This window comes from Hyaena hyaena, unplaced genomic scaffold (genome assembly GCF_003009895.1).
Source record: "Hyaena hyaena isolate Hyena2069 unplaced genomic scaffold, ASM300989v1 scaffold_215, whole genome shotgun sequence".
Lineage (NCBI taxonomy): Eukaryota > Metazoa > Chordata > Mammalia > Carnivora > Hyaenidae > Hyaena > Hyaena hyaena.
This window is the reverse complement of record NW_024080846.1, coordinates 620,844-641,934: the sequence shown is the minus strand read 5'-3', so window position 1 is coordinate 641,934 and position 21,091 is coordinate 620,844. Positions and strand designations below refer to the sequence as shown.

The 21,091-nt window shown below is 43.9% G+C and overlaps 1 protein-coding gene across 6 annotated transcripts in view; it reads left to right on the top strand.

The window, feature by feature from the left end:
• The first annotated feature begins 333 nt into the window (after positions 1–333).
• Positions 334–21,091, top strand: part of PLEKHA2 (pleckstrin homology domain containing A2) — a 74,720-nt gene continuing 53,962 nt past the window's right edge. Inside the window, exons 1-2 of one of the 6 annotated variants that reach the window (XM_039242509.1) lie at positions 334–450; positions 16,440–16,534. The gene's annotated coding sequence lies outside the window, so the exon portion shown is untranslated. Of the gene's footprint in view, positions 508–12,024; positions 12,073–15,826; positions 16,090–16,439; positions 16,535–21,091 lie in introns of those variants that run through there. The other 5 variants (XM_039242507.1, XM_039242508.1, XM_039242511.1 and 2 more) reach the window with 5 other exon arrangements.

Genomic DNA, 21,091 nt, shown 5'->3' with positions numbered 1-21,091 from the left:
CAGTGTTTCTGAGCACTGTCTTCAGTGTGGAAAAAACGAGGGGAAAATAAGTCATGAAAGCCTTGAACTAAAACTGTCCCAAACCACAGGAAATTCTTAGATGTGCAGTCCTTTTTGTTTTTCTCATTTTTTTCCCCTTTTCTTTTTTTGTCAATAACAAAAATGTACCAGAGCATTGAGACACTAGCTAAGGAATGGCCATGGTGACAGCCCGCGGGGAAGGGGGAGGAGGAGGGGAGGGGAGGGGAGGTCTAGACACACACACACACACACACACACACACACACACACACACACACCTCTGAACTTAATCAGTTTTTAAAACTCCATCTTTGAAACAGGAACTTGCCTTGGGTCTCCTGAAACCGAAAAGCACAGCTCTTGCCTTCCTCCTGGAAGTCACCTTGTCCTTTGGAGCCTTTGCTTGCAGGAGGTGGCTTCCTCTGACTGGTAAGAAGCTGACTCCTTTGTGCAGAGAGTTCTTGTTCTTCGGAAACCAGGGTCGGGGTAAGTGGAGGCTGCAGACCCCTAGGGCCCCCCTGGGGGTCTCCTCTCAGCTTGGCTACCTAAGGATTAGATAAAGGAGGTTCTTTGTGGGGTGGGGGCACCCGGACTCCCATGTATTGAGAAAAGGAAGTGGGGGTGGGGTGCAGACAGATTTTGCCAAAATACAGATGGAGCCGACTAGATCCAGAACAATTCCCAAAGGAGGTCCTCCCACACCCACAGGAAGGCCAAAAAAAAAAAAAAAAAAAAAAAAGCTTGAAATTCAAATTATTTTTGGTGCTTGGGAGATGAGAGAGGAGTGAGAGAAGGCAATGGTAGTAAATAGGAACAGAGGAGGGCGGAAAAAACGGGAAGTTCTTGTCAGGATCTTTCCTAAGAAACAGCTCAGGAGAGCACCAAATATTAGAGGAAATGTAGCTGGACTTGAGTAATATTTTTTTAATTATTTTTTCAATTATTTTTAGACTGTAAAGGAGAATAGGCACAAATTTGATACATGTGGTTTCTGCCCTGAAAGAAACGGCTGCTCCCGCCTCTCCTTTTTTTAGCCTCTGTTTTTGAGATGACAGGACAGAGATGTTTTGCCCACACTGTACCCACACGCGCTCTGTTCCTCTCAAATGCGTTTCACTGCCCTGTTTTCCTCCAGAAGCTTCCCTTCTCTCATGAATGTTGTCGTGCTCTGGTTTCTTCCTACTCCCTTGCTTTGGGTTAGAAGCGTGGAAACAATGTTGGGGAGAAAGATGGATACCACTGATGAGAAGTGAGAAAACAGAAATTACATTTGAGAACTGGGTGGCGGGAGAAATAAAAGACCCTACTCCCTGGTCGAGGACTTCAGTCTTGCCTGGCCTTGGGTTTTGCCATTTTTTTTAAATGTTTTTATTTATTTCTAGGAGAGAGAGAGACAGCATGAGCAGGGGAGGGTCAGAGAGAGAGGGAGTCACAGACTGAAACAGGCTCCAGGCTCTGAGCTGGCAGTCAGCACAGAGCCCGACGCGGGGCTCGAACCCGCGAACCGCGAGATCATGACCTAAGCGAAAGTCGGATGCTTAACCGACTAAGCCACCCAGGCGCCCCGGGTTTTGCCATGTCTTAAAGAGAATGATTTGAATGAGACAGGATTGCCAGAGAAAGAGGTACGGGACACCCAGTGAAATTTGAATTTCAGAGAGCCAGCAGATAAATACCCCCAAAAGCCGACTTTACAGTTCTATGTATTTGAAGAGGTTCTTAAACCACCTTACTCCACTGGCGTTTAAATGGTGGGTGCCCCCAGGATAGAAGGTTTTAAGGGAATCAGTTTCCGGATCAGGCTGAGGTGAAGTGAGGGGGGTGGTGTCACACTGGGTCTTCTTTGCTCCCACACCCTGGAACACTAGCCCTTCCTCACTTCTAAAAAAGGAAAGGAAGGCATTTGCCCTAGATTGTAAAAACCTCCAGGGCCCAGACAAGGAACAATTAGAAATATTTGTGTTTGTGTTGAGAAAGCAAAAGGCTTTATCACTGAGATACCAATCATTTCACAAATTAGGTGGTTTCCAATGTATTGTTTTCCATAAAACTTGGAGAAAAACCTACTAGAGTTGACCACTGATAGATCATTAGAATAATTTTTTTATTTTTTTTAAATTCTTTTTAATGTTTTATTTATTTTTTGAGAGAGAGATAGAGACAGCATGAGGAGGGGAGGATCAGAGAGTGAGGGAAACACAGAATCCAAAACTGGCTCCAGGCTCCAGGCTCCAGGCTAGCCGTCAGCACGGAGCCTGACTCCAGCCCACGAAATGTGAGATCATGACCTGAGACGAAGTCAGACACTTAACCGACTGAGCCACCCAGACGCCCCTAGAATAGTTTTTTTTAAACTGTCTTCAATTTTTAAAGCAGGTTTTGGGTTCACAGCAAAATTAAGCAGAAAGTACAGAGAGCTCCCACATAGCCCTTGCCCCACACAGGCACAACCTCCCCCCATAGGATAATTATTGAAGGAAAGTCTCTAAGTGATATCTGACCTATAATGTGAAGGAGTCCAAAGAATTGAATGACATTGCCAAATTTGGCCCTGCTGAACAACAAATCTCAAGTTCTCTGGCAAAGGTGAACTGGCCACGATTCTTCCTACAGGGTTTGTATTCATGAGCAAGTGGATCATTCCAGGTGTTATCTCTGAAGCCATAAGCCTAGAAATATGTCCCTGTTTTCCTTCCTTCTTGTCAGCCCTGGACATTGTCATAACAAAGCTCCTTGTGGCCCCATCTCCTTAGTAAAGTGAGCAAGGTTTCTCAATGTTTACATTCATAAAAATGAGATGTAGGATAATATTGATGCTAAACCTGTTCATTCTTGCAATAAGTAACATTAATTGATGGATATTGAACTAATTACATATATATGTAAATATATACAAATGCGTATATATAAAAATCCATCCTCATTCATTAGGAGAAATAATTCTCACTAGGAAAATAATTTTCAATATTTTACTATTTTATGTTTCATGAACAATAAAGTACATATTTATCATGTTACTAATAATTGTAACAATGGCTTAGTCTCAGGAAATGTTTTAATACCTTATGATCACAGGGTATTTTCTGAAGTTGTAAAATCAATTTACACATGCATACGTGTTTCAAAAAAGATGATAGGGCAATCAGTAAAAGATGTCCAAAGGATAGATGTTCAAGTAATAAAAGATGTCACAAAAATATGACATTTGGATGCAAATCTTTAAGGGAAGTGGAATGAAGATACAGTTTGTGGAGGAAAGGGAATGATTTAACATTTCTGTTAAAGGACTTTGTGTTCATTTTGAAAAAATAATGATGATGTCAAATTACTATCATACTTAGATTCTATTGGGTGCATTAAAAAGAGTGATATAACAGTTTTATTTTAAAACATTCGATGAAAACAGTCTACAGACTACATCCTCTGCCAGTGGAAAGCTATAGATATCAACTTAAAATGTGTGAAGGGATAGGTAGTTATCAGCATTTTTTAAGGGGTGTAAGGGAAGAAAAGTTTGAGGGCATCTGCTTTATATCACTCTGTTACTAACACTTCCGCTCAAAATATAGTAGTTACATTTCTAGATCCTTTACAGCTTTGAACAGAAATCATAGGCACCATTCTACCTGCTGTTTTAGGGGTACCCTTGTCCCAAGTTCTGTGTACCTGACTATGCTGCTCATCTAACCCTGAACGGAGCGGTAGTCACAGGGTCATGCACACGGGCTTAAATTGGAGAAACCAGAAATAAATCAGCCCCTCGACCTCATGGCTGAACTATTTCAAGAATACGCAGTTACATTTCAGTGGCCATGATTTGACTCACGGCGTACTCACTAACATATAATTACAAGTTGCCTTCCACAGACATCTGCACTTCTTGCTTCTCACCTTCTGGATATAGGGGAGCCACAGCAGCATTTTATGGTGACTAATTGAAATGATCTAACCAAACCTTCTGTGCACTCTGTCATAGGAGAGTGACTTTCTCCAACACGAGCTGAGGTTCTAGAGTTCCTCCAAGTAATAAAACCTTGCTTTTTAGAAGGAAGACAGAAAACTGAATGGGAGCAGCCATGTGCCCCGATGGCAGAGGAAATGCACATGTGGGAAGCTGTGTGATAAGAATGGCAGCAGTTGAAGTAGGAGGGCAATGGAGCCCAGCTTTTCATATCAGAACTAAAAACTAAATGTTAGTTCACCACAAATGAAGTACTGCCAGCCACAATACGTGAAAGTGTGCTTAACCAGGGTGTGGGCTCTGTGAGTCGTGGTGCCTTGTTAATCTAGGGTCAAGGGGGATATGTTGCATCACAAGCGATTTTTAAAAATAGATAATATCTATTTAAGCACAAAACTCTCCTGTTTTTAGCTTATGATTTTTCTCTTTAATTAAATGTTTTATTTTGAGATAATTGTAGATTCACATGCAGTTGTAAGGAATAGTTCAGAGAGAGCCTATGTACCCTTTATCCAGTTTCCCCCAGGGGTGGCATCTTGTAAACCACGATACAATACAACGAGAATATTGACACCGATACAGCCAAGAGAAAGAACCTTTCCATAAGCACAAGGGGCCCCTAGTTACCCTTTTATAGCCCCACCCACGCCCCTCGTACTCCACGCCTTTCTTGACCTTGCAATCAGTTGTCCGTTTCCCATTTCTATCATGTCATTTTTAAAATGTGATATAAATGGAATCAATACACAGTATGTAATCTTTGGGGGACTGGCTTTTCTTCTCTCAGCGTACTTTTCTGAATATTCACCCTTTTGCTGTGTAGGTCAGCAGCTTGTTCCATTTTATTGCTGAATAGTATTCCATTGTAGGGATCTACCACAATTAACTCTTCACCAGTTGAAGGCCATCCAGGTTGCTTCCAGGTTTTGGCTATTATTAATTAAAGTGGCTATAATCATTCATGTACAGGTTTTTGTGTAAACATGTCTTCATTTCTCTAGGGCAAATGCCTGGGAGTGCAATTACTGGGTCATATGAGAGTTGCATGTTTACTGTTTTAAGAAACTGCCAGACTGTTTTCCAGAGGATCTGTACCATTTTACTTTCCTACCAGTAATGTATTGTGATCCAGTTTCTCTTTGTCCTCAGCAGCATATGGCATTGCCCCTATTTTTTATTTTAGCCATTCTTGTAGGTGTGTAGTGTTATCTTGTTGTGGTTCAGTTTTTTTGTATCTTTTGAGATTGTTTCCATTTTTATTGAGATATGACTGACATATAACATGATAGTAAGGTATACACTATGATGATTTGATATATATCAAAATGGCCACCACATTAAATTTAGTTAACATTTATCACCTCGTATAGCTACAAATTTTTCTGTGATGAGAACTTTTAAGATCTACTCTTTTGGTGAGTTTCAAATATACAATACAGTGTTGTTAGTTAGCTCTAGTCACCATGCTATACATTATATTCCCAGAACTTATTTATCTTATAACTGGAAGTTTCTATACCTTATGACCATCTTCACCTATTTCCTCCCACCCCAACTACTCTGCCTCTGGCAACCACCATACACATATGTGTGTGTGTGTGTGTGTGTATGTATACATATATGTATTATAATATTTAAGTGTATCTATATATATCACATTTTTTTCATCTATTTATTCACCATTGGACACTCAGGTTATTTCCATGTCTTGGCTATTGTGAACAGTGTTACAATGAACATGGGCTAGCTCATGAAGATAACTCTCTGAGGTAGTGATTTTGCTTCCTTTGAATATATACCCAGAAATGGAATTACTGGATCATATGGTACTTCTATTTTTAATTTTTTGAGGAACCTCCATACTGTTTTACATAGTGGCTGCCCTAATTTACATTTCCACTAAGAGTGCACCAAGTTTCCCTTTTCTCCACATCCTTACCAGCAGTTGTTATCTTTTGTCTTTTTGATAATAGCCATTCTGACAGATGTGAGGTGGTATCTCATTGTGGTTTTGATTTGCATTTCCCTGCTGATGAATGATATTGAGCATCTTTTCATATACCTCTTGTTTTTTTGGTATGTTGTTTTTATAAAAATGTCTAATTTAAAAAATTTTTATTTAGTTTTAGGAGAGCACAAGTGGGGGAGGGGCAGAGAAAGGGGGACAGAGGATCTGAAGTGGGCTCAGATCCTGGCAGGCTATTAGCAGAGAGCCCAATGTGGGGGGCTTGAACTCATAAACCGTGAAATCATGACCTGAGCTGAAGTCAGACCTTCAACTGACTGAGCCACCCCGGTGCCCCCAAAATGTCTAAGTTTTAATCAGACTTTTGGTTTTATTATTGAGTTGTGTGAGTTCTTTTTATATTTTGGATATTAACTCCTTATCAAATACATGATTAGTTGTGGCCTGTGGGTGACTTAATTGGTTAAGAGTCTTCTGATTCTTGATTTTAGGTCAGGTTCATGGCATTGAACCCTGCATCGGGCTCTGCCCTGACAACGTGGAGCCTGCTTGGGATTCTCACTCTCCCTTTCTCTCTGCCCCTCCCCTGCTCATGTTGCTCATGCCCACGCTCTCTCTCTCTTTCTCTCAAAATAAATAAACATTTAAAAAATGCATGATTAGCAAATATGTTCTCACATTCAGTAGGTTGGTTTTTCATTTTGTTGATTGTATTTTTTGCTGTGCAGAAGCTTTTTAGTTTGATGTAGTCCGCTTTTTTTTTCTTTTGGTGTCAAATCTGAAAACATCATTGCCAAGAGTAGTGCCAAAGAGCTTACCTATTATGTTTTCTTCTAGGAGTTTTATAGTTTAAAGTCTTCAATATTTTTAATTTTTGCAATTTCATTTTCACCAACTGTTTATTTGTAAAGTCATTTGTATGGGCATTGAATATTTTTAAAATTTTTGTATTATTAAGCAAAAGATACATAATGCACATGAAACAACATTTTAAAAAAGTAAAAGAGCATGAGTGAATTCTGCTTTCTCTTAACCACCTCCCTCAGAGATGGTCTGCTTCCCACAGGCCACCACTCCTACCAGCAAAACTACATGGAACTCTCCAAACTCTCCACCTAAAATAAAGGCACTAATCACAGTTCAACCACCTTTTCCTAACCCAAGGTCATCACCAGGAATGACAAAGATTGTCTTGAGCACATATAACTTCTGGGAGTTCTTTTTTTTTTTTTTTTAATGTCTATTCATTTTTGAGAGGGAGAGAGAGAGAGAGAGAGAGAGAGAGAGAGAGAGAGAGAGAATGAGCGGGGGAGGGGCAGAGAGAGAGGGAGACACAGAATCCGAGAGAGAGGGAGATACAGAATCCGAAGCAGACTCCAAGCTCTGAGCTGTCAGCACAGAGCCCCACATGGGCTCAAACTCACGAACTGTGAAATCATGACGTGAGCTGAAGTCAGACGCTTAACTGACTGAGCCACCCAGTCACCCCAGCTTCTGAGAATTCTTAACTTTTCTTTCCCGTCCTTTGTTGTCAGCTAATCCATTTACAGACATAGGAATGAACCAAATAAAATAATTTCCTCCTCCATCCTGCCCCTCCTTCATCTCTAATATTGTCTCCATTCTCCTGCTGTTTCTAATCTTCTGAGGACTGTGAAACCACATAACTGGACCTTTAGTAAGCAAGGCTAAGAAAGGCTCTCCTTAATGCAGGGACTTTGGCTACAAAGACGCCCTTTCCCTCTTGCTTTCTGTGTTTGGAATTCCATTCTGGAGACTCAAGTTGCCAGAAGGGTGACCTCCAGATCAGTGCCACATTCCCTATATGTCTTTTCAGCAAGACTATGACATCTTTTGACATCAGTTGCTGGAGGGTGCATTTGGCTGTTTATCCAATTAGAACATTCACAGCATCATTAAGTATTAAGTGTAAGGATAAATTTAGCTTGTTATTGTTTAATTACTAAATAAAGAAGTTAGGCTGGACTGGGCTTAATTCTCCAGCCTAGTGTTATACTTAGTTTTAATATAGTTTGATAGACATGTGGAGTCATCATAGAAACTATGATGAAATTTCAAAGAATATCCCTGAGCAAATTACCTGTTTCCAGTGAATCATAATGAGTTTCACTAGGTCTCAGGGTTCAGATTGGTAAATCAGGTTCTGTATATCTTTTCCAGTGGCAGGAATTTTAATGTGAATGGAACAAAATTGGCTAAATTTTTTTGAAAAATGTATCCACAGACTGACAAGTATTTTTAATTTGAGGATAAAGTTAGTTCTATGTATGTTTTATTTGTAATTTACTATTTTTTTAAGTTTATTCATTTATTTTGAGAGAAAATGAGAGAGTGCAAGGAGGGGTGAGGCAGAGAAAGAGGGAGAGAGAGACTCCCAAGCGGGCTGCGTGCTATCAGTGTGGAGCTGGACTTGGGCTCGATCTCAATCTCACCAACAGTGAGATTATGATCTGATCTGAAATCAAAAGTCAGATGCTCAACAAACTAAGCTACCCAGGCACCTCAGTTATGTGGTTTTCAAATCACAAAGCAGCTATGAAATCTCTGAGATACATTTATTTATTCGTTTTTTGAAAATATTTGAGAGAGAGCAAGCAAGCAGGCTCTGTGCTGTTAGCGCAGAGCCTGATGTGGGGCTTGAACTCAAGAACCTTGAGATCATGACCTGAGCAAAATCGAGAGATGGACACTTAACCAACTGAGCCACCAAGGCACCCCTCTAAGGTACTTTTAAATTAAAATGTATTTATTTACCTTTAAAACTAATAATTTTTTTCTGACAACAAAATACTATGGGTTTATTAAAGAATACTTGGAAATTCACAAATACAAAAATTTTTAAAAATCACCTGTAAATCTAACTCAGATAATTACTTTTAACACTTTTAGTATACCCTCACAAAACTGAATGTTTTATTTATTTATTTATTTATTTATTTGTTAAACACACACACACACACATTAGTTATCTCTGGAGAGGAGAACAGTGTTTGGGGGACATGAGCGGAAGAAATATTTGTTCATTCTTACTCTTTTGCACCTTCTGAACTTTGTACTGTGTGTATGTATTTCCTATCAAAATAATGGAAGGACATAAATTCATGTTCAAATATACTTTGTGCTTTTTTTGTTGTGTTGTAATAATCAGCTTGTGAGCTTGTGTTAAGAAGCACTGATATAAAAGTCCACCCGCTTCACTGACTACCATAGGGATCTCCTGGATTAAACTGGACAGAGTTTATTCCACTTAACGATTTTGACTATATTCACCCATAAGACTTCGCTAATAGCAGCCCCTCTGTAGGTTCATTGTCAAGAAAATGAATTATGTAACTAGTCTACGCAAATATAAAGTTATATAAAAAAAACTTAACTGTAGTGTTAAGATACAAAGCTAACACATCTATTCATTCTCTCTCTCTGATTCTATGGGCCCATTTCTTCCCATATAATCACAGGGCATTGCTGGGGATGCAGAAATTCTAGCAGAGCACTGCCCTTATTCAAACTGACGGGAAAACAATGCCATCAGCATGAATCAATAGGAATGGTGCATTTGGCCAGCAGGCTGTTATTTCTGGGGAGAGGATGTGCACTCAGTTTTGAGGTTTATTAGTGTCAGATTTATCTATATAGCAATATTTTCCAAACTTTATTACTAGGAAATAACCCTTTTGGCCTGTGTATGTATGCATTGCATGTTTATATGTATGTGTACATATGTGAATCCAAAATACTACAGACTGGGCAGCTTACTCAACAGAAATGTATTTTCTCCTAGCTCTGGAGGCTGAAGTCTGAGTCAGCTGGCCAGCATGGTTGGGTTCTGGGGAGAGCTCTCCTCCTGGCTTGAAGATGGTCCTTATCATGCTGTGTGTTCACATGGTCTTTCCTTGGTGCACACAGAGAGAGGGAGAGACCTCTTCCTCTTCTTATAAGGTGACCTTGTCCTAATGACCTCATTTAACCTTAATTACCTCCTAGAAGCCCTGTCTCCAAATGAAGTCACATTGTCAGGTCTTCAACATATGTTTTTTTTGGTGGGGGGCCCATAATCCAGGATGTATATACATATATTACAAGTTTATATATATATATATATATTACAAGTATATACATATATATGTTTATATTTATATATATATTACAAGTATATACATATATATGTTTATATTTATATATATATTACAAGTATATACATATATGTTTATATTTATATATATTACAAGTATATACATATATATATTACAAGTTTAATTTTATATACAAACTTTCAAGTGTCCCACCAAAGTTTTATCTTTTTTGAATTTACTTTATTACTGCCCTTCACTGCTGTTTCCCTTAACCTATAAAGAGAAATTGCCAAAGTTTCTTCCACTCCCCATTTTTCCTATTCTCCAGGTTCTGAGAGTTTGAGCTTAGAAATAACCCTGGGTGCTGGGCCGGGCCATTTCATCTCTCTCCTTAAAACCTAAATTTTTCCATCTGTAAAATGACATTAATAATCTCCAACCCTGTGAAAGGGAAAAGAAGGAATAGTTAATAATTCACCATGTAATGTTAGCTCTTTGTAATAAAAGCTTCAAAATGAAATGCAAAGATCTTAATCCAAAGGTACCATACTGATTTTTTAAGTTTAACATACAAACTCAGGGCTTGCCATGTTCCTTAGAAACATTAACTCACTCAATCTCAACAACAATGGTAGGAGATAGGTTATCTATTATGACCACCTTCCCCATTTTATGGAAACAGAGAGAAGTAAAATAACCTGCCCATGCCTTTGCAGCTAATTAGTGACAGGAGGCAAATCCTGGCGCTAGAGTCCAGTTACTACGCAGTCACTATGAAATTGCTGCTTATTCACTGCTAATTCTGTCACGTCCTGGCTCAAAAACCTTCAGGGGCTCTTGAAGCCTAAAATAATAAATACAACTCATTAGTTTATCAATAAAGACCCTCCAGACACCTTTATTTCCCACTTTGTTCCCCATGAAAATCCTTCATCTCCCTACTGTGTTCCAGCTGAACTAGACTGCCCGTATTTCCCCAAATGGATCCCATGCATTCTGGCCTCTGGGCCTTGCCCTTGATGCATTCTTTATCTAGGGTCCACCTGTTCTCACCCCCTCTCCGCCTTCTACATCTTGCTTTTCTTTCAAGGTCCTTCCATAGTGCCATCTCCTCTACACATTTCCTCCTGCATCTCTCAACCCCAGCTGGCAGTGATTTTTCCCACAGAATTTTCTCTCTCCTCATCAATCTCTGCCTATGAGTTTCTGGCTTTTATAATAGTTATTTCTGTACATGTTATACTGTCTCCCTGTATATTCATCCCCTCCTTAGAAATAAAGATTTCTCTATATTTCCTCCCAACCTCAAGGATGGGTTCCTTGAGTGCTACAATATGCTTTCTCATAGAGCTTAAAAATTTTTTTTATTAAAAACTTAAATCACTATTTGGTTGTTTTTTGGACAACCAAATAAATGTATGCATGCTTATTGCAAAAAATTAACCATTACAGAAATATATCTTTTAGAAAGTGAAATAAACTATTATAATCCCTCCTCTCCCACCCTAAGAGAACTGTGGTTAACAGTTTGGAATGTAGTCTTCTACACATTTTTCATATAATAAATATGTAATTTTTATTTACAGAAATAGGACTATATCATACAGACAGCTCTGTACCTTTTTTCCACTTGAAATATTTAGTATTTTTAATTTTTTTAATAAAGAGTTACGTCTCATTATTTAAAAAAATTTTTTTTAAACATTTTTATTATTGAGAGACAGGGAGAGACAGAGCATGAGCATGGGAGGGGCAGAGAGGGGGAGAGACACAGAGCCTGAAGGAGGCTCCAGGCTCTGAGCTGTCAGCACAAAGCCCAATGCAGGGCTCGAACTCACAAACTGTGAGATCATGACCTGAGCCAAAGTCAGTCACTTAACCGACTGAGCCATCCAGGTACCCCACATCTCATTCTTTTTTAACAGCTACATAGCATTGGATCGTATGGATGTACCAGTATTTACCTGTTCAATCCATGTTGATGTGCATGAGGGTGATTTCCAATTTTCAACATTATGAACAATATTGCAGTGAGTATTTATGTATATATTTCATATGGATACATGACATATGTACACATACACATATACTCCATATATACTGTATATATCTCCAGATGACTTTCTGTACCGCATATCCTTGGATACGAAATTACTAGGTGAAATGGAACGGAGGTTCTAAATGATGCCAGTTATCGACAATGTGGATAGGAAAGAGTTTTGTGTTATGTCTTTCTGTCCTTCACAAACTCTGTGATTAAGAGGGCCGGCTCTGGGTTCAGGCTGCACAGGTTTGTATCTAGGCTGGGTCTCTATGCCTTAGTCATCTTATCTATGAGAACATAATAGAACCTTGCTCCCAGTTAAGACTCAAGTGAGATAATCCAGGTGAAACAATTAGCATTTAGCAAGTACCTGGATAATAAGTAAATGCAATATACACGGTGGGAGTAAAAATGGTAATAGGTTCAGATAATTGTTTGTTGAATGATTAGGACTGAATAGAACAACAGTTAGTTTGAGTAATCTTTCCGGAAATGGGTGATACTTCTCTATGGAAACAAATAGTAACTATTTATGAAATGACCAACTAGCATTAGAGGTGTTATGGCCTTGAAGAAATTTATCTCCGTGCAAAATTAACTGGCCTGAACCAGGATCAACCAATGTCCTTGGCTCTTTGAGTCTCACACATTCCCCAAAGGAACTAATGGGCCCTGGCTGCAGTCTGGTACCTTATATGATGTGTATCTTTAAGGACAGAGAATAGTGCATTTGCCCAGGGGGTGTACTGGTGCACCACTGAAGGTTATTAGGCCGTCTAGTTACCCAGACATTAAGATTGAAAATAAATAGAAAATACATAAATAAATGGCTAGAGTATAAGGGTACTGTTTACAGATTCTTGGGTTCTGGGCCAGAAGTCTCCATCTTCATGGAAAGGTTCCTATACTAATAATAGAAGATTCTGGTGGTGGTCAACCCTGGGTTCTAGAACCAACTGTGCTACTAATTAGCTGAAAAACCTTGAGCAAATTGTTGACTCTCATCTTGCAAACACCATGAGGGGACTGAAACAGCTGATGTGAAAGGTCCTTTCTTGACATTCCTTTCCCCACAGGCAGTTATATTTTAGACATCAGGACTATTTATTGCACTGAAAAAAAAATAAAAAAGAATAAAATCAGGTAATGGAAGTATTTTTTAAATGTCCAGGTCAAGAGATGGCAAAGGGGCTACAGGAGGGCACAGATTCAACTGACACCTGCTTTGTGGTGCCCACTACGGAGGAGGTGGAGGGAGTCCGCTGAGGAAGCACCCAGACACCTAGGTATAAGGGAGTGGAATCAGGGCAGAAATTGTAGCCTAACTGGGGCTAGGTCCTGGCCAGGGGCAAATGTGGTAAATGGGGCTCCCAGTGAAACATGAGCATCACCCAAAGTGCACCGATGACCCTCGTTCTAGGTCAGTGTATTCTTGCTCCCATCCAGGAAAATTGTACCCATCTTTCCAGGCTCATTTCAAAGTCGATCTCCTTTTCTTTTCTTTTTTTTTTTAATGTTTTATTTATTTCTAGGAGAGAGAGAGAGACAGCGTGAGCAGGGGAGGGTCAGAGAGAGAGGGAGTCACAGACTCTGAAACAGGCTCCAGGCTCTGAGCTGGCAGTCAGCACAGAGCCCGACGCAGGGCTCGAACCCACAAACCGCGAGATCACGACCTAAGCGAAAGTCGGACGTGTAACCGACTAAGCCACCCAGGCGCCCCAAGTCCATCTCCTTTTTGATACAAGTCCCCTTCTTACCTTTCCCCCTAGATGTCTTGTTCCTCTAAAGACACGGTCCTTATTCTCTGTGCCATTTTCATGGCGCTTCCAGGAGGGGTACAAGGCTACCTCAGCTTTCCAGTGACACTTGTCTCCTCCTAATGAGACCCAAGGCCTTTGGCTCCCTTTGCTTCCCAGGCATCCAACACAGTAGTGCGCAGAAAATATTTGTGGCTCTGTGATTGAGTGACTCAGGCAGGCTCCATGGGGAGTAGAGTTTTATGGGTTTTAATATGAACCATACCATGGAATCTGAGACTTTTACCTCATTGCTCATACTGGAAACTGTCAGTTCCAGTCAGATTTGCTTGGAGCCGGGTGGGATTTTATTCCTTTTCACAATGAAAACCATAATCTAATTTTTAAATAATAAAAAAACATTTACATAGCACCTACTTCACGTACCTCAGTGATCTAAACAGTGTAAAAGTTAACTCTGTTTACTTTTCGTAACGACCCAGACAGGAACTGGGGTACAGAAATGTCATTTGCCCAGGGATCAAAGCTAATAAATGGCAGGCAGAGCTGGGATTCAAACCCAGTCCATCTGGTTCCAGAGAACATGCTCCTTAAGACGTTATGCTGCCTGAAACTTATGACTAGCAAAAACTTTCAGGAGCAGAAAAAATTTGACGTTGATGTATTTATTTCAAAGGAAATGTTTTTTTTTTCTTGTGTCCCCCTTTCCTTCCTCATTCGAAGCAAAATGCTCTAAAGCATCAAGCTTTTTTTTTTTTTTTTTTCACACCTGAGAGAGCGGGTGGCTCATTTTTGCTTTGGCAATCAAAATGGAAGAGGAAACTTGTGTGGTTTCATCACTGGTGCTTTCGGGGTGTGTGCTGCTACCTGCCTCCGGCTCCAGGTCCCCTGCTCCCAGGCTTTGTTGCCTCAGCTCCTGGAGACCTTTTAGCATGACTTTCCCCCAGAACAGGGGGGTGTGGACCAGCCTTTCCGTTCCTCCCGCACAGCCAGTCCCCTGCGCCCAAGCCTCCTGAGGCTCTTCCGTTGTCCGCTTCTCCCTCAAAGCCTCAACACGCCAGAGACAGCATCTCTCCGTCCTCCATCCCGAGGGTGAATCCACTAGGTGTCCGTCTTTCCGGCGTTTTGCGCCTCACTTTCTGTGTATGTAAATGACTTCCCCACGTGGGAGGCCGGCGTCAGAACCTGACAGACCTGCCATTGATTAACTGTGGGACCCAGGGCAGATTACTTAACTGAGTCTCGGTTTCCTCATCGTGAACGGGATTGCTATCCGTAGGGTTGCCGTGTGGATTAAATGAGATAATGCAGGGGCTGCACCGGCACACAGTAATTTTCTTAGGTTCCCTTTGGCATTATTTACTTAATGCATGCTTGTCTGTTTCCCTTTTTTTTTTTTTTTTCTTTCCAGAGCACCCTCCCGCTCTGAGGGCAGGAAAGGCGTCTTTGCGTCGTCACACTCAAAGAAAGTCCCCATACCCCTCGTTACAACGTCCGGTGCCAGTGGGCTCTTCTGGCACATTCATGACAACCCAGGAGAATCGCTGCTTCTCCTGGTCCCAACCCTAAACTTTCACCCTGAGGCCCCAGAAAGGCTAAGGGCTCCCCATCCGAGGGAGACCCGGCTGAAGTCGAGGGGTGGGGCTCTAGGAAGAAGAAATGGGGTTCCAGAGAGAGCCCGCGTTCCGCCTCGCCTCCCTGCTTCAAGGATGCCCTCAGCTCCGGGGCCCCTTTCCGGCTCCGGACACCTGCTGCCCCGGGCTTGGCTTCCGAGGCAGGCCTCCTCCGCGCGGCAGTCTCCGCGGCCCGCGTCCCACCTGCGCGGCAGCCGACCCCGGCGAGGGGGTCCCGGCCCGCGCCTGGCCCGCCGCCACCGGGGCCGTCTCCGGGACGCCCCGCCCCCGCCTCCTCCGCGCAGCCCGCGGCGCGCGGCCGCGCCCCCTCCCACCCCACGGCGCCCCGGCACCCCTCTCCTCCCCCGGCGGGCTCGGCGGAGCATTGTACTCACATCCGGGGCTGGGTTTTGCTTTAATGCGAAACGTAATTAACCCGGAAAAAAGAGACGCGAGAGACAAGAGAGAAGGAGGGGTGGGGGTGGGGGGTAGAAGAGCGAGAGGAGCGAAAAGCACCGAGAGTTTGGCAGCGAGATAAAGAAATCCCCCGAGAGCGACGGCCGGGCCGGCCGGAGAGACGCGTTCCACCCGATGTAACCCACCCTGCCCGAGCCCCGGCCGCCGCACGGCGGGGTAAGTGCGGCGCCCTGGCGGGCCGGGGAGCAGAGAGGCGCAGAGGGGCGCGCGGGGGCCGGCGAGGCTGGGAGGCAGGGGGCGCAGGGGAACGCGGGCGGGGGCGCAGAGGGCGCGCAGGCGGGGGCTGGGTGCGCCTGCCCTGGTGGCTGACGGCGAAGGGAAAGGTCGCCGTGGCCCGTGGGCACCTCCGGTAGCCCCCGGGAAATCCCGGATGGCGGCCCCTCCTCCATTTTTCTGGAGCGTCCGGGGTGGCCAAGGTCGCCACCACCAGGGGTCGGGCTGCGGGGGTGGGGCCGCGGGAAGGGGGGGCGGGTGTTCTGCTGAGCTGCATTTTCTCACGTTTGCAGCGGCGAAACTTCTCTGCGGGTTCTGGCGCTGGAGCACCGGCCTCGCAACGACTACCCGGGCTGCGGGTAGGGGAGGAGAGCGGAGAACGTCCCAGGCAAGTCCCGTGGGCTCGGACTGGGCCAAGGAGCCTCATTTTTTCTCTTCCCCTATTACCTTATTACGTGACAGGCCTAGGGTGCTCCCCTAAGGAGATCCCTTCCTTTCCACCGGGTCCAGCTCGGGCCCTCGGGCTTCTGGAACTCCAGGCTGTGGGGGAGACTTGAAGGAAAACTGTCCTAAGATACAAGTTCGGTGCCAGATTGGGAAAGCACCCTCCAGAGAGCTGTCTCTGGCTCCCACTAACTTCTTCCTCACCTTACACGCTTCCCTTTTCTGCTCTAGTTCTGAAGACTGTTACTTCATCAAATTAACAACAACAACAAAAAATACATACATACCCCTCCCCCCTCCCCAATAACAGAAAAAGGAGGGGGGAAAAAGCGGTGCAGGAAGGAAAATTGTACAGGCATCTCCAGACATAGAAGTGGCGCGCCAGGGCCACCTCCACTTGGGCCTTAGGCGTCTCCTCCCCCAGGCCGGTCCTCCCCCACACCCCCAGCCTTTTGCCAGAGAGTTTCCTTCCTTCTTAGTGAGTTTGGGTTCAAGCCGAATCTTCCCCTTCTAACTCCGTCTCCTGTTCCTCCTCTTTCTTTCTTTCGGACTCCAAATGGGGTTTTTCAGAGAAGAGTGAACAGCAGAAAAGAGGGAGGGGAGAGAAAGCATTTTATGGGGTCGCCAGCTGCGGCTCTTGAAGGCACCTCGGCCCGCTGAGAGGTGGTTTGCACTGGAGCTGAAGCTCCAAAATTGTACTCATGTTCTTAATATATCTAAGTCAGCCCCCTTTAAACCTCCTTTTTGGAGCTTCATCGTTTTTCTTTGTTCGGTGTCAAAGCCTTCAGAAACCGTAAAGCCAAAAGTCTTGAAAGAATAGAAGTGTTTGTGTTCTGTTTCACGGTTGCATTCCATTGACATTTAATGGATAGTAAGGATATGAAAGGCAGTGAGGAACTAAACACAGCCTCTGTCTTCAGGGAGCTTACAGTCTGACGGAGGCCCTCGCTGTACATGAGTTCCTAAAATAGAGATCCGTCGTGCTTTAAGGAACGAGGCTTTTCAAAAAGCCTCCTCATTTCAGATACTAGTCCTCTCCATGTGTGCCCGTTGAACGCACAATGACTTTTGCCACAGCAAAGTCTAGTTTGTAATCTAGACACTATGTATAACATCTCCTAGGTGCTAAGCAAAGTGTTTGTTGAATGAATGAATGAATGAATGAATGGCTGCAGGTACATGAATTGCTTGCCCCTGTCCAGTTGGAAGGGAAAAGAACAGTGTGGTAGTACCTCAATCCTGTAGAGATTTGGTTCACCAAGCTAGTGCGTGAGGGTTTCCTCTGGATGTTGCCTTTCGAACTTGTCTCCTGTTTGTGAGCCTCACTTTCTACAGGGTGCCTGTCGCGCCCCAGGTGGTGTTCCAGCCAGTTAACGATGGGAGCCTTGCTTACCTCACAGATGGGGGTAATCACCTAGGTATTGATTTGTAAACCAGCTGCTCCTTGGTAGAGTTTGCAAGCCTGTCTTTTCCCTTGTCGGTGCTTTCTTCTCTCTTTTGTATAAGGAAGTAGGGCCTGCGTGTCCCATCATGTCATCCTCGTGAGCTGAACCATATTGCGCTTGGTATTTTAGCAACATTAAAAAAAATCCTGGAGGCATGCAGGTTTTGGTTGGTGCCTACCTATAGAGAGATTCTGCAAAAGTGGGACGGGAGAAGTATTAGTCCTATCAGTCATATCCTCCCGAACAGCCAGCCCTCCTGCTTGCCTGCTGGGTGTTTGCTGAAAGTGCTGGAACGCTGTGAAGTAGCTCCGAACAGCAGGAGCATGGTCTTCATTGTGTGCATCCAGCTGGCACTTCATTGATTTCCTGTCTTCAGGAGGCCGGTGGACAGGTGGGGGATGCCCCAGTCAAAAGGCTGGAGTGTCTCAAGTTAGATCTTGCTGTGCGCCACAGAGATACTCACAGTAGATACTCCTGATTCACTGAAGTTACTGTGGCTTACTCTGGCCCGTATAGTCCCAGCGCTTGGAAAAGAGGGCCTGGGTGCTGGCACACTGGACTTCCTCACCTCTTCTGTCTTCCTACCGTGAGCAGTCCGGGTTGCCTGGCTTTCAGTTTTCCATCTGTCTTAGTGAGCTGGATAGGACGCCTGCAATCTAATCTGTTAGGCGTTGGAAAGGAAGGAAGCAGAGCAAATATTATAGTGTGACAGCCTATGGGGAGAGAAGAATTCTAGCCCTGCCCAGTAGAAGCCCATCACTGAGCCCGGGAATTGGACAGGGTGGGGAGATAGGGCAGCTGAGAGGTGGGAGGGATGGAGTCCCTTCCTTCCTGTTCTCAGGAGGCCTGTGGTTGGTGCAGCGGGACTATAACTGGAAGACTTCCGTTGGCCTTTATTCCGAATCTTGGGTTGCTCTGCTTTCCCCTCCCCTGGCCCCTGCCGTGAAGCCCATCCAACCTTTTAGGCTTTATAATTTATCTGCTTTGTGAAAGCCTCTTCTCTGTTGACTGAAGTGACTTGCAGAGGATTAAAAGCTGAATCGAGCTCTTTCACTGTGGAGGTCAAAGCCTGCTGAGGCAGGAGCTCCTCTAACACTGCCCAGTGTGGGCAAAAGGCTTTCAGCGTTGGGCCTGTGGTGTGCCTTTCTGCCCACAGAGGCTGGCAGCTGAGATACAGAGGGTGGGAAGCTAGGTCCTCTTGTCCTCACGCTCTTGAGAAACACTAGTTAAAGGGCGAAGGCCAGGATTTGCTGTCCCCTCAGCTAGGACTTAAAATTGGCCATCCACTTGCAAAGGGGCTCTCTCTCCCCCATTGTGGTGCTTCTGTGGGCGGAGCGGGAGACAGGCCCGAGTCCCTTCCCTGGAACCTGATCTTCGTGCTTGGGTTCTGTTAACTCCCAGGGTAGCCTGGCCAAGATGGAGTCTGTGGGTCTCTTGGATTGTTTTTCAAATTCTCCTGGAGAATTTGAGAGACGTAAAATACAGTGGTTTTCGGAGTAAAGGGAAAAGTAAGGGAGGTTTATGCCTTTCTCTGTGGGGGTTCCCAGTGTTACAGCCTTTCTCTTGACATTTGCTTGTTGATATTGGAGGGATAGAGACAGCCCATGCAGCTGCCTGCCCTGTAATGAGCAGCTTTGCGGTAGTAATGGTAACCATATACTACTTGTTAGGCACTTCACACACACACATACACACACACACACACATACACACGTGCGCGCGCATCATAACATTTATGTAGTGCTTACTCTTTACCAGAATTCCTGTTAAGCACTTTTCACACGTTATTTTATTTAATCTTCACGGCCACCTTTGAAGTAGGTAATGTGATTCTCTCCATTTTGCAGAGGAGTTCAGCAGAGTCTGTCTGACTCTAAAATATATGCTATTTCACTTGACTCTCCCACATCGGTGAGTACCTGAAATCAGCACGCCCTTTTTAATGGTCACCTTCATGCAAGAGTTTAGTCAAATGCACTTGTACTGGTGGCTGTCACCTGCACATCCTCTTTGCCACACCCAGCCCCTCCTTCTCCCCACCTTCTCTTTAGACGGACAGGCTGAGGCCATATGGTTTCCCCTGGCACTTTGCAAAAAGGCTACTAGATAGAAGTAATGATAGCTTTTCATTTTTCTACTGCCCGTGTTTTAGCGGGTCAAGTTGTTTTTTGTTAAAAATTTTTTGACATTTATTTATTTTTGAGAGACAGAGACAGAGCATGAGCTGGGGAGGAGGAGGAGGAGAGAGAGAGGGGGGGGGGAGAGGCAGGATCTTCATGAAGCAGGCTACAGGCTCTGAGCTGTTAGCACAAAGCCCCACATGGGGCTTGTACCCACGACCCGTGAGATCATGACCTGAGCTGAAGTTGGACGCTCAATCCATTGAGCCACCCAGGTGCCCCTAGTGGGTCAAGTTTTAAATGAAGATTTTAGCTCTGGATTCCTGTTAGGAAACCCTGCAGTGAAAACTGAATTAATTTTGTTTTTTAAGGGGGGGTGGTGGAGGGAACTGCCACAGTTCTGAAATTTGGAGATCTCCGTTTTTTATTGGCTAATGTATCAACCAGGTGTGGCTGCTCACCTACCTGTGCCTGTGATCTCTGGTGTAGCCTTGGGCCACAGGAAGGCCTTGACTTTCTACGGGCTACAACAGCCACATTTTCTCTGACCATAGATGAAGCTGCTGTTAAAAGGCATCATGGCTGTTTAAAATACTTTTGTTGCTTTTGGCATCTTGATCACCATGTATCAATGTTCAGTTTCTCTGGCCTTTTCTCTGAAAATTTCTCCCTTAAAAATTCCTTCTTGAGTGTCTTTGGCTCTCAAAGTTAAAGGGTCCAGGAGGGTTTGGGCTGACTGTGTCACATGGGCACATTTTCTTAGCCCCCGCTGTTGCTGTGGATGTTTGCATTTCTCACTCAGCACTTCCGCTGGGAACATGCTCTCAGTACATTCCCTTCTCTCTCACATTACTCTCCTGCCTTCAGACTATTTGGAATTTGTTCCGAGGACATGTTAAAATGCAGCAATAGTATAACAAGAGCACATAGATGCTC